Raw genomic sequence first — 13,951 nt, 5'->3', positions numbered from 1 at the left:
GCAAAGGTTGGGTTTATTATCACCTTACTCATTGAGAAAGCTCTGAGATGGGCTAACCCATTATGGGAGAACGATAACCCGTTGGTATACAATTATACTGCCTTTGTAGCTGCTTTTAGAAGAACTTTTGACCCCCCTGGTAGAAAGGTCAATGCAGCCAGATTACTGTTGCGCCTGAGACAGGAGAACCGAACATTAGTGGATTATGCACTAGAGTTCAGGTCTCTGGCGTCAGAAGTTAAATGGAATGAACAGGCTTATATGGATGTATTCTTGAACGGGTTATCAGATGTTATCCTTGACGAAATTGCTACTAGGGAGCTACCAGAGAATTTAGAGGACTTAATTTCGTTCATTTCTCGTATTGATGAACGTATAAGAGAAAGACAGAACACTCGAGAGAGGAACCTAAGACCTGTCTTTAAATTAGCACCTGCATTTCTAAGTCCTGAGTCCAATACCTCACTAATTCCTGAACCTATGCAGATAGGCAATACTCATCTCTCAGAAGAGGAGAGACTGTACAGGAGAAGGGAGGGATTGTGTATGTATTGTGGAGTCAGAGGTCATTTACGCCTGAATTGTCCTGTTCGCTCGGGAAACGCCCGCACCTAAGTTTCTCTAGAGGACAGGCCTTGGGTGTTTCTATTTTGTCCTCTACGCATAATTACAAAAATCACAGGCTTTTACTACCAGTTTCTTTAACATGGAAGAAGGAAGTACTTAAGACCGTGGCATTGATAGATTCCGGCGCTGCTGAGAATTTTATCGATCAAGCCTTTGCCACTAAGCACACTATTCCTTCCCAGTTAAGAGAGACCCCCTTGGCCGTTGAGGCCATTGATGGTAGACCACTACTCGAGCCTGTTATTACTCGTGAGACTATATCCATGAGCCTGTCTGTTGGTATCTTACACGAGGAGAGTATATCTCTTATGCTTATTTCGTCCCCTTCCGTTCCCATAGTCCTGGGGTATCCATGGTTAAAGAGACATAACCCTACTATCGATTGGGAGTTAGGGGAGATACTCTCGTGGGGTCAGGGTTGTCAGGAGAGGTGTTTACAGAAGGTATCCCCTTTGGCTGTAATTTACACACCTGACACTACTACCCAGCCTAAAGAGAGACAGATACCTCCTTTGTACATGGACTTAAAGGCAGTATTCGATAAAAAGAACGCTGATACTCTACCTCCACACAGGTCCTTTGATTGTAAAATTAACCTATTACCTGGTACCATGCCTCCTAGGGGCAATGTATACCCTCTATCCACGAAAGAGAATGCTGTTTTAGAGGAGTATATTCAGGAGAATTTAGACAAGGGATTTATCAGGAGATCCTCATCTCCTGCCGGGGCTGGGTTCTTTTTTGTTAAGAAGAAGGATGGGTCACTCAGACCTTGTATCGATTATCGAGGGTTGAATAAAATAACCATCAGGAATGCCTATCCTATCCCCTTGATTACAGAACTCTTTGATCGGTTAAAGGGCTCTAAGATTTTCACCAAGTTGGACCTCAGAGGGGCGTACAACTTGGTGAGAATTCAGCAAGGCCATGAGTGGAAGACAGCGTTTAATACCCGCTATGGTCATTATGAGTATACGGTCATGCCTTTTGGTCTCTGTAACGCACCTGCAGTTTTCCAAGATTTGATTAACGAAGTTCTTAGGGAATTTCAACATGATTGTGTTATTGTCTACCTGGATGACATACTCATACACTCTAAAGAGATTGAGACCCACCATCGACAAGTCAGACAGGTATTACACAAACTTTTACAACATGGTTTGTACTGTAAACTTGAGAAATGCAGTTTTGACCAGACCCAGATAGACTTTCTTGGATACGTGATTTCTGGGGAGGGCTTTAAGATGGATCCTGACAAACTCCAGTCTATTTTAGATTGGCCATTGCCTCAGGGACTCAAAGCTATTCAGAGATTTATTGGCTTCTCTAATTATTATAGACGCTTCATTAAGGGCTACTCGTCTATTATTGCGCCCATCACCAATATGACCAAACAAGGGGCGGATACTAAGACATGGTCTACTGATGCTCTAGCTGCTTTCAAGAGTCTCAAAGAACTTTTTGCTTCTGCTCCAATACTAGTCCATCCGGATACGACCTTACCGTTCCTGCTCGAGGTCGATGCCTCTGAGACAGGAGTAGGGGCGGTTCTGTCACAAAGATTGGGGGTAGATAAACCATTGCACCCATGTGGTTTTTTTTCTAAGAAACTTTCGGGCCCTGAGAGCAGATATGACATCGGCGACAGAGAACTCTTAGCAGTCATTAAAGCCTTAAAGGAATGGAGACATTTATTAGAGGGAACCTTACACCCTATTACTATCCTGACGGACCACAAGAACTTGTCCTACATTGGGGAGGCTAAGCGCCTGTCCTCTAGGCAGGCTCGTTGGTCCTTATTCCTGACTCACTTCAACTATGTGCTGACTTATAGACCTGGTTCTAAAAATTCTAAAGCCGATGCCTTATCTCGCCAGTATGAACCTTCTACTGTACCTGAGCCGGTCCTTTCCTCTATAGTTCCGAAATGCAATATTGTTGCTAATACGAATCTCAGGATTCATTCTCCGTTACTGGCCGAGATCGTTAAGCTACAACATTTAGCACCTAGACAGACTCCTGTGGGTCGACATTTCGTTCCTCCTGCTCTTCAACTGGAACTGTTGCAGTGTTTCCATAACAGCAAGATGGCGGGACATCCTGGTATTCGCAAGACTTTTGCGTTGATCTCTAAGGATTTCTGGTGGCCTGCTTTACGTAGGGATACTAAAGATTTCATCGCTGCATGTGAGGTTTGTACTAAGACCAAACAACCTCATACGCTTCCTTGTGGATTCCTGCACCCCTTGGAAGTTCCAGAGAAGCCGTGGTCCTGCTTGGCCATGGACTTTATTGTCGATCTACCTATCTCTAAAAAACAGACTGTTATCCTCACCGTGGTTGACAGATTCACTAAGATGGCACACTTCATTCCTCTGCCTAAACTTCCATCTTCTCCCGAATTGGCCGAGATATTCGCTAGGGAGATTTTTCGCCTACATGGGATACCCTCTCAAATTGTGTCTGACAGAGGTTCCCAATTTATTTCCCGTTTTTGGAGGTCCTTCTGTTCGCAACTTGGGATCAAATTGAACTTTTCTTCTGCCTATCACCCTCAGTCTAATGGAGCTGCTGAACGTACCAACCAGAAAATTGAACAATATTTGCGATGTTTTGTTTCCGAACACCAGGATGATTGGGTCGGTTTGATTCCTTGGGCAGAGTTTGCACACAACAATCTCGTTTGCGATTCTACTCATTCAAGCCCCTTCTTCATGAATTATGGCTTTCACCCGTCTATTCTTCCTTCGGCTTCTCCTTCCCAGGGGGTGCCGTCGGTTGATGTTCATGTTGCTAATTTGAGGAAGTTGTGGGATCAAACTCGGCAAATCCTTACGCACAATTCTATGCTGGTTAAGAAACATGCTGATAAACGTCGAAGGGCGGCTCCGCTCTTTGTTCCGGGTGATAGGGTATGGTTGAGCACGAGGAACATCCGTTTAAAGGTGCCCTCCATGAAGTTCGCTCCCCGTTATATTGGACCTTACAGGGTGTTGTCTCGTATCAATCCAGTTGCGTATCGTCTAGCTCTTCCTGATACCTTACGCATCCCTAACTCGTTTCATGTGTCGTTGCTGAAACCTCTTATTTGTAACAGGTTCTCCTCCACAACAGCCCCTCCTTGTCCTGTTCAGGTGGAGGGTCAGGAGGAGTATGAGGTTAACTCTATTATTGATTCTCGTATCTCCCGGGGGAAAGTACAATATCTGGTCGATTGGAAGGGATACGGTCCTGAGGAGAGGAGTTGGGTACCTCAGGAGGATGTTCATGCTCCTCGTCTCCGCAGGGCGTATCACTCTCGCTTTCCATCTCGTCCCGGTTCTTTCCGCCCGGTGGGCGTATCTGAGGGGGGGGGTACTGTCAGGGTACCTGAAGTCTCTACCTCCGAGAGAGGTAGAGACTTAGACGTTCATCCGTCCGGACGCCATGTTTCCTCTGTTCCTCGCGGTCGACCCGGTCACACTAACGCCGGCCGCGAGGGAGTCTCTTCCTTTTGTAGCATGGTGCCCGGAGGCCGACGTCATCACGCCAATCCGGAACGACCTGTCACTCAGTCCGAGACAGACTAATCAGGTTTCGTCGGAGGCGTGTCTATCCTCTCTAGCCAGGGTATTTAAACATACTTCGCCCTGTTGCTCATTGCCCTGTCGTGGTTCTAGCCTGTCTAGTCACACAGTGCTCTGGTGTTTCTCAGTTATCCTTTTGGTTTCGACCCGGCTTGTTTCCTTACTCTGTTTACCTCCGTTATCCTTGACCCGGCTTGTTCCTCGCTTACCTGTCTTCTCGTTCCCTCGACCTCGGCTTGTCTCTGACCATTCTCTATACTCTCTGTACGTTAGCCCGGCCATTCTAAGGACCGGTATACGTACCCTGTACCTGTTTGTACTTTGCGTGTTGGATCCCTGTCCCGATCCTGACACACACACAGATATCCCCCTAAAATAGCTATAACTAAAAACAAACTAAAAACTACTTCCAAAAATATTCAGCTTTGATATTAATGAGTTTTTTGGGTTCATTGAGAACATGGTTGTTGTTCAATAATAAAATGAATCCTCAAAAATACAACTTGCCTAATAATTCTGCACTCCCTGTATACGTATATACTTATGTATATAGATGTAGATATTATTTCGTTCTACGTGTATTTTGAGATCAATATATATATATTAATTTCAAAATACAGTTATAAAGAAATTACACATGTATATATATTTTTTCTAATTATTTTTTTAAACATATTTACAGATGTATTTATTTTATATTATATATTTGAAGGCTTGGCCTGTAGTTGTGGGAGGGGCTTGGTTTCCCTATAAAAGGGCTACCAATCCACTCCCACCTTACCGTTAATGGTCTGGCGAGTCTGAAACGCTTACTTCCGGTTCAGACCGCCATCTTGGATTCTTCTTACCTGATCCTCGTGGTCTCCTGGTCCAGTGCTCTCCTGGCTCTTCTTCCCGCCGCCGGCGTCCGCACAGCTCGTTCGGTACTTGCCGCCGCACAAAACCGTAAGTTAGGCCCGCCGTAAAGCAAACCGCTGCAAAATTCACGGCTTTACACGGTGGAGCCCCGTTCGTGTCAACCGCGTTCGGTACTTTTTCGTTAAAATACAGCACGCCGCTAGGCGAATTAACCACTCGCAAATGTTATTAACACTTAAACTAACAAACGCAGCATTCGGTTATACACATAATAATTTCTTCTCGGCTCAAATTACTATTAAAATATATCTATTCGTATGTACCCATACTCAAGCTACAATTTTCGCAATTACTCACGAAATAAACATGTCTTTCATCCTATTCTCAAGGGGAATTTCGCCCCTACCGGTCACAAATATATTACAGTCACTCAGAATTATACAATATATCTAAATGTTCTACACTTGATTGATGTCCTGATTTTTCCTGACATCTTCCCACAGGTTTCCTTACCAGGGAGTCGTACTAGGATTTGGGTATTTTGACTTCTGTATCATTGGTATTTCTTTCTAGGTGGGTTGTAATTTAAAGATGATTCATGTAAAGGCCAATAATACATATGATATCAGTTAAGTGTGTATTTTACTCTTCTAGGTTCTCATTCATTGGACGGTAGCTTTTACAAGCAAGAAAGCCGTCACTTTCTTTCGGTTAAATCCCCTCTACAGAGTATCGGGTAGGTTCTGGATTAAGGTCCACGATCTGGCCTAACCATTACCGTATATTCAGATATTTATATATATCATCTTATACCCACAGGTCAACTACTCGATACTATCACAGTCACTCTTCATTGAGCGCTCGGCCTGACTCACATATCAGGTACTACACCAGAACCCATTACTTTCTATGCTTTAAGGGGTACTGGTCCTAGGTTATGTGGCCTAAGTAGATAAAAAATCTTTCTGGTCTTAATCCATAGGCTAGTGGTCCCGCGAGGCCAACATCCCCATCCTCATACTCGGAGGTACTACGCCCCTCGGGCCAAATCATAGCTAGCCGCCTCGCAACATTGCAAAGAGAGGGCCTCACCTGTCACTCCCAATCTTTTTTATGCTTTAATTGACACCGAGAGGCCAACACCCCGCCACAACGTTCGGTGGCCTCAAACTTCCCCTTGGGCCCACGCATAGATAGTGCCTCTCAAGCCGCTTGGCAACTAGCAGGGACTCATCTGTCACACTCAAAAAGCTTAATTGTTTCACCGCTTGGTATCTAGCTAGCCCACCAGTACCCACCCACAAACCCATTACATACAACTGATTATATCAATCTTGTAATTTCAGTTATGTCACTTACGCCTGATATCCCTGAGGAACTATCACTACCTAGCACACCCGCTAGGCCTGCCACCCCTGGTCCTGGTACAGATGTGAATAGCCCTGCATCCCTTAGATCATGGACCATACCACGTCTCACGGCAGAACTCAGAAGAGGCTGCATCCCTTTCCCAGCTACAGCTAGAAAGGCGGAGTTGTATAGGCTACTGAACGCTACCACTGACAACTCCGAGGCAGGGGAAGGCCCTAGCGGGACCCAAGTACCAGCTTTTCATGCTATGATGACATCCCTTATGGCATCCATTGGCACAATAAGTGACAGGCTGGACAAATTGGAGGCCGGTAGTGCTAGTCAGTCCACTACAAACACAGCGTGGAATTTACAAAGAACTTTCCCACGCTGTGTAAAATGACACAGAACACTCTGATTGGTTAGATTCCAAGCCCACCAATCAGAGATCTCTTTGTCATTTTACACAGCGTGGGAAAATTCCAAAGAACTTTCCCACGCTGTGTAAAATGACACAGAGCACTGTGATTGGTGGGCTTGGAATCTAACCAATCAGAGTGCTCTGTGTCATTTTACACAGCGTGGGAAAGTTCTTTGGAATTTTCCCATGCTGTGTAAAATGACAAAGAGCACTCTGATTGACTTAAACCAGCCAATCAGAGTGTTCTTAGCCTAATTGCAGGGCGTGGCAAGGCTTTATAAGACTTCCCCCGCCCTGCAGAGCTCAGTCAGCGCGGAGCCCTCCATGGGTGAAGATGGATTATTTTTTTTGCGCTCGTTTTTTTTTTTTTTTTATTGCGTCGGTTCTTATGGCTTTTTATTTGGCCTTTTTTGAGGCTGAAAAAATAAGATTTTAGAAAAAAGAAGACGTCAAATGGTAAGTTGAATTTTTCTTTACAGGTTAGATATTTTATTCCCCCTTCACTATTTTTTAGGGTGAGGGGGGTAGGTAGGGGGTAACTTTTTTGGGGTGGGGGGTGGGTGACTAGGGGCTTGGGGACCCCTAGTCACCTTTGATTGGGGGGGGAATTTTTATTTAGAGCCCCCACCCACCACTCAGGGGTGGGGGCTAGGGGGGGACAGTAGGTTCTCCCCTTATTGTTTTTTTTAGGGCCCCCACCCACCGCTCAAGGGTGGGGGCCAGGGGAGGAGGACAGTAGGTCCCCCCCTCATTATTTTTATGGCCCCCCACCCAACGCGCAGGGGTGGGGGCTGGGGGGAGGACAGTAGGTCCCCCCTCATTATTTTTATGGCCCGCGCAGGGGTGGGGGCGGGGGGAGGACAGTAGGGCCCCCACCCACAGCGCAGGGGTGGGGGCCGCGGGGGAGGACAGTAGGTCCCCCCTCATTATTTTTATGGCCCCCACCCACCGCTCAGGGGTGGGGGTGGGGGAGGACAGTAGGTCCTCCCCCATTGTGATTCATGGCCCCCACCCACCGCGCAGGGGTAGGGGCCAGTGGGGAGGAGAGTAGGTCCCCCCCTCATTATTTTTGTGGCCCCCACACACCGTGCAGGGGTGGGGGCTGGGGGATGACCCTTCCCATTGTGATTTAAGGCCCCCACCCACCGCACTGGGGTGGGGGCGGGGGGAGGACAGTAGGTCCCCCCCAGTGTGTATCAGGGTCCCTGAGGACAGGTGTCAATCCATATCTGCCAAGTGACCCTATGTAAGGGGAACAGTCCCTATTCTGCTTTGTGTCAGTGTGTATCAGGGATCCTTAGGATAGGTGTCGATCCATATCTTCCAAGTGACCATATGTAGGGGGAACAGTCCCAATTCTGCTCTGTCAGTGTGTATCAGGGATCCTTAGGATAGGTGTCAATCCATATCTGCCAAGTGACCCTATGTAGGGGGAACAGTCCCTATTCTGCTCTGTGTCAGTGTGTATCAGGGATCCTTAGGATAGGTGTCAATCCATATCTGCCAAGTGTCCCTATGTAGGGGGAACAGCCCCTATTCTGCTCTGTGTCAGTGTGTATCAGGGTCCCTGAGGACAGGTGTCAATCCATATCTGCCAAGTGACCCTATGTAGGGGGAACAGTCCCTATTCTGCTCTATGTCAGTGTGTATCAGGGACCCTTAGGATAGGTGTCAATCCATATCTGCCAAGTGACCCTATGTAGGGGGAACAGTCCCTATTCTGCTCTGTGTCAGTGTGTGTTTCAGGGTCTCTGAGGACAGGTGTCAATCCATATGTCAAGGTGTCAATATGTCATATGTCAGGTGTCAATCCATATCCATTGTGATTTGGAATGTTAGGTGATTTATGCCCTTTATGGATTAAAACCAGACTCTGCATCAACTGTGTAATTTTTCATGGGAGTTTTGCCATGGATCCCCCTCCGGCATGCCATGGATCCCCCTCCGGCATGCCACAGTCCAGGTGTTAGTCCCCTTGAAACAACTTTTCCATCACTATTGTGGCCAGAAAGAGTTTCTGTGGGTTTTAAAATTCACCTGCCCATTGAAGTCTATGGCGGTTCGCGAACGTTTGCGGAAGTTCGCGTCCGCCGTTCGCGAACCGAAAATGTTGTGTTCGCGACATCACTAGTTGACATTGATTGCCTGAGGGAAAATGACCGATGCATTCTCTGCAAATCAATGTCATCCAGGATTACATTAAAAGTGATAATGGAGAAAAATCATTTCTGCATTATCAATGTGGCTAAAATGGGTGAAGTCCTTCAGTACAAGATAACCCCTTGTTTTTTTGTCAAACCATTCTTTAGTTTGGTACATCTTCAGTGCATAGTCTTTATTGGTACTTCTTAAGTCCACAGTTCACAAATAATACCTTTCATAATTTACACAACATTTAGCTTTTTTGAAACTAGAACATATCAGGTAATAAAAACAAAATGTAACTAAGTATGTGTGCTTTACTATGTTATAAGTGAGAGGCAAAGTGTATGCATTGTTCAGCTCTCTCCCATCAAAAGTTGAAATAGTACTGTAACGGATCGCCTGGCACCCCGACTGGGTACCTCCATTTGACGGATGCTCCGAGTGCTTCCCGAGGGCTCAAAGCACTCCACTAGACCCCATGAACCACCGCAGCTTGGTTGAGGTCTCGCCGTCTTCCTTCTACACTGGGCCCAAGACCAGGGACAAGCTTCCAGTAGGTAGACCTCTCCTAAATCCAGAGAGCAGGAACAGGAACAGGAACAGGAACAGGAACAAGCTCTTAGTGATTGTAGCAATCCCCAGAGTGTAGGTAATTCTCCAATCCCCCAAACATGAGCCGAAACTTCATGAAGGTACAAGATGATCTGTTTATTGAGCACAAAGGCATTTCTTTTATACACATTGTGGCGAAACCAACCTCGCCACTGGGCCCTGGAGAAGCCTGTTTGCTAGCCTCCTACCTGCTGACTATGGCCCCTGGGTTATTTGGGGCATATTGTACGGTATATTGCTGCTACTGGCCCTTTTAACAGCATCTATGGACATATTGGGACTTTTGGGACTACTGTCCCTTTAAGACTGTGATACATATTCTAGTGTACTGCCTGTAATATGATATATGTATTTATATATGTGTTAAGTTTATCCTGGGTGATTTGTATGCAGCATTCATCTGATTGTTCGGTAGAATCACTCCATTCAGTATATTGAGTGAAACTGCCGAACAACCAGACCACCCAGGAATAAGTGTGCCTCCAATTACAGTTTGCAACAATGTTGCAAACGGGTAATTGGCAATCAGTGTAATGTATTCTTTGTCCTCTGGGTGGCCGCCATTCGGGAAACAAACACGTGCCGGCGGCCATCTTAAACTACCGAACAGCGGTGTTTTGCCGTCGAGTGTCTGGAACTAAAATCGGACACTTGACTAGGCAAACACCGCTGAGACCTCCATATTTCCAGAAATTCGTATAGAAACTACCGAATGACCCGCCGTTCGGTAGAAAGAACCCCACAAACAAGGGAATTCATTCAAACCCTCTCCAGGCTCTATAACACAGGCAATTCATCTGTTTTCATTCCCTTGTCTGTGACCGACCGCAGGGCCAAAATGCATGGAACTGTTTTCGGATACTTTACCCATGCGGTCGGTCAAATCTTTGGAACCCCATATCTCCCGAACCATTCATCCGAATGACTTGAATTTTGGATATGTTGTCCCCCTGAATAAGGGGTGTACCGGATAATTGGGTTTAATGTTATCTGAGGGGAGGGGATGTGTGGGCTGAACCATGTATGTGATTGGTTATTTTATGCCTCCCCCTGGGTGTGGACTGTATGTGTATTATTGTAATAAAAGCCGGGCTGGATGAGCCAGTCGAAAGTTCCTGTTTTACCCTCAAAGTGATGTGTCGTCTCATTATTGGGGGAAGGATTTATTGCATGCTGTTCCAGTTGACTGCTAGGAGTACAAGCCTATTCGTATGGTTCCTATTCAATGGTCTACAGCATTCATATGCTTGGGAGAATTTAAAGGTTTCTCGGATTCGGTGATTGTGGTGTCTGCCAGAGTGCTTGGAGTCCTCAGGAAGCGCTAGGAGCATCCATTAACGGAGGTACCAAGTCGGGGTGCCAGGCGATCCGTTACACACATTTTCCCCACAAGGTTACCACCCACGTGGACCTTGTGGAGCACCGGACACAAACTAACAAACCAATAGGTACAATAATTCACACAGTAACACTCCCACATAGTCAGCAAGCCCTCCCCTCTGCCTGTGATATAATTAAGCTAGCTAATGGAATAACCTAATTATCCACAGGCAAAAAATATCCACTTTTACCCAAAGTCCAGAAACACCCCAAAACACAAACATATCCCCATAAATCCTATCCCTGGATAGCCCTGATCTGGGTGAACAACATATCCAAAAATCACCCAGTCACATTTGGTCTATCTTCTCCTCTATCCTGGAGATAATTGGCTTAAGTGGCTGTGGTAACTTAATTATCTCCAGGTACAGGAAATATCTCTAAGTCAAAAACTGTTACAAAAAACAAATAAAAATACATAACTCTTATAATACAATGTTTAACCTATATGTCCAACATATCCCCAGCTAGCTTGGATCTAAGCGCTCAATATGTCCAATGTTAAAAGTGCCCTATAGTACAAATAAGAGTGGTGTCAGAAAATAGCAAGGGCTGATGGGAGATTGAGGAGGGACAAAGCAGCCAGTTTCAACTGGTCTGGCAGTGTCCCTGGGACAACGCCCTGCTGGAGAACAATAGGACAGGAAAAAGGGGGACGGGAAGAGGCACATTTTCCCATGGAAGTCCCTCTTTAGCATGTCTTTTTGCAGGGCCCATAGTCTTGGGGCAGAAATAGTGTATTAAAACCCCATAAGCCCAAATAGGGTTTTTAAATGGCAATACCTCCAGGGGCCATGGTCATAGGGCAAGAGGCTGGCTAGCAGGCCTCTTCAAACCCCAGTGATGAAGGTGCTTTTGTCACACATCTTCCCTCCCAGGGGGAGACTAACCAGGTACCTGACCTCCTGTCGGTCAGTACCTGAGTTAGTCGAGCAGCCCACCCACAACCAAGTACTGCACCTGTAGTTCTCGGGTGTCCAGCTTTGTCCTGTCTGTCCCAGGCTGCAGGGGGCATATCCGCCGCCCCGGATCTTCCTTGTGCTCCAAGGCATGGAGCTGTAGGTACGTGTTGGGCAGAGGCCAACTGCTGGGGAGGCCTGCAGGTATTCAGGCCCTGAACCAAGGAGCTGTTGTGGAGAGGAGGGATCACCTACCTCCTCCTCCTAGCACTCCTGTAGTGGGGGTTGGGGATCTGGACTGGCCATCGAGCATCCCTGTGGGGTAAGCGGTCGCTGGGGAGAGAGACCGGTTGTCTCCTCTCCCTGGTAGGTAAGCTGCTGCTGGGGAGTAGGATTGACTGTCCCCCTACCTGTGAGATGCACTGCCGCTGGGGAGAGAAACCAGTTGTCCCCTCTCCCTGTATGATGCACTGCTGCTGGTGAGAGACACTGATTGTCTCCTCTCCTTGTAATGCTGCTTGGTGCTGGGTAGTGGTAGTGACCATCTCCACTCCCAGTGATGCTGGTTGCTGCAGGGATGAGGGACCAACAATCTCCTCTCTCTGGGACACGGGCTGCCGCTGGGGAGAGAGACCGACCATCTCCTCTCCCTGTAGGATGCACTGCCGCTGGGGAGAGAGACCGATTGTCTCCTCTCCTTGTAATGCTGCTTGGTGCTGAGTAGTGGTAGCGACCATCTCCACTCCCAGTGATACTGGTTGCTGCAGGGGAGAGAGACCGACAGTCTCTATTCCCTGCATTGGCCCTTTTTTCATGGATAGCCCCATTATCGCGTATAACTTGAGCTCGAAAAGCTGTGCAACTCGGATCTCCTCATCCAGCTTGTGCATGGTTGCCACAATCGCCTCTGTTGAAGGTTTCGGGCCATACCTGGTAACCGCCTCTTTACCTTATCCCAGTAAGCGGTGCCATCAAAGTGATAGATCATGTTTGCTTGCTCCAAGGCTGTAGGCACCTCTGTTTCCAGGGACGCTGCACGACGTTGCCCTCAATATACTCCACACATTACCAGTGTCTCCGAGCTGCTTCTCCTTGCACTAGGACGCCATCCCACCGCTGCCACCACTGTAACGGAACACCTGGCACCTTGACTGGGTACCTTCTGTTGATGGATGCACCTAGTGCTTCCTGAGGGCTCCAAGCACTCCACCAGACACCATAACCACTGCAGACCCCACGAACCACCGCAGCTTGGTTGGGGTCTCGCTGTCTTCCACCCACTCTTGACCCAAGACCAGGATCCAGCTTCCAGTAGGTAGACCTCTCTTAGAATCCAGAGAGCAGGAACAAGAACAGGGACAAGCTCTTACAAGAGCTTACTCTGGGGAGTATAGTGATTATAGCAATCCCCAGAGTGTAGGTAGTTCTCCAATCCCCCAAACATGAGACAAGACTTCATGAATGGTAGAACAGGTTTGTTTAATGAGCACAACGGCATTTCTTTTATACAGTTTTCCCCACAAGGTTACCACCCACGTGGACCTTGTGGAGCACAGGACACAAAGTCACAACAGCCAATCAACACAGTATTGTACAGTTAGACACTCCCAGCTAATGTACACAAACCCTCCCCTCTGCCTGTAATACAATTACCAAACACAATGTACTAACTCAATTACCACAGGCAGAAAATATCTAGTTTTACCCAAAGTCCAGAAACACCCCAAAACAACAACATATCCCCACAAATTATACATCCCTGGATAGCTCTGATCTGGGTGATTGTTGGATATGTTGTTCACCCAGACCAGGGCTACCCAGGGATGTATAATGTGGGGATATGTTGTTGTTTTGAGCCAACTGCTATCACTGGCCTGATTCCCTGAATTGACTGTCTGCCACTAGTGAATCCCAGTTGTTGTGGGTGCAAAATAAAGACAAGAAATTGTTGGAGTCTATTAGGTAATATTTGTATAATTGACCTGGAGGAGGTTTGGAGGCCTGGCCCTTTATCCGGTTTTAAGTTTAGAATTGCTCTGATAGTGTGAGGGGTGCTACCATGGCTTTGTCTGGGTAAATAGTGATACAAAGGG

Source organism: Pelobates fuscus, chromosome 8 (genome assembly GCF_036172605.1).
Source record: "Pelobates fuscus isolate aPelFus1 chromosome 8, aPelFus1.pri, whole genome shotgun sequence".
NCBI classification, from domain to species: domain Eukaryota; kingdom Metazoa; phylum Chordata; class Amphibia; order Anura; family Pelobatidae; genus Pelobates; species Pelobates fuscus.
This window is presented reverse-complemented; position numbering follows the sequence as displayed.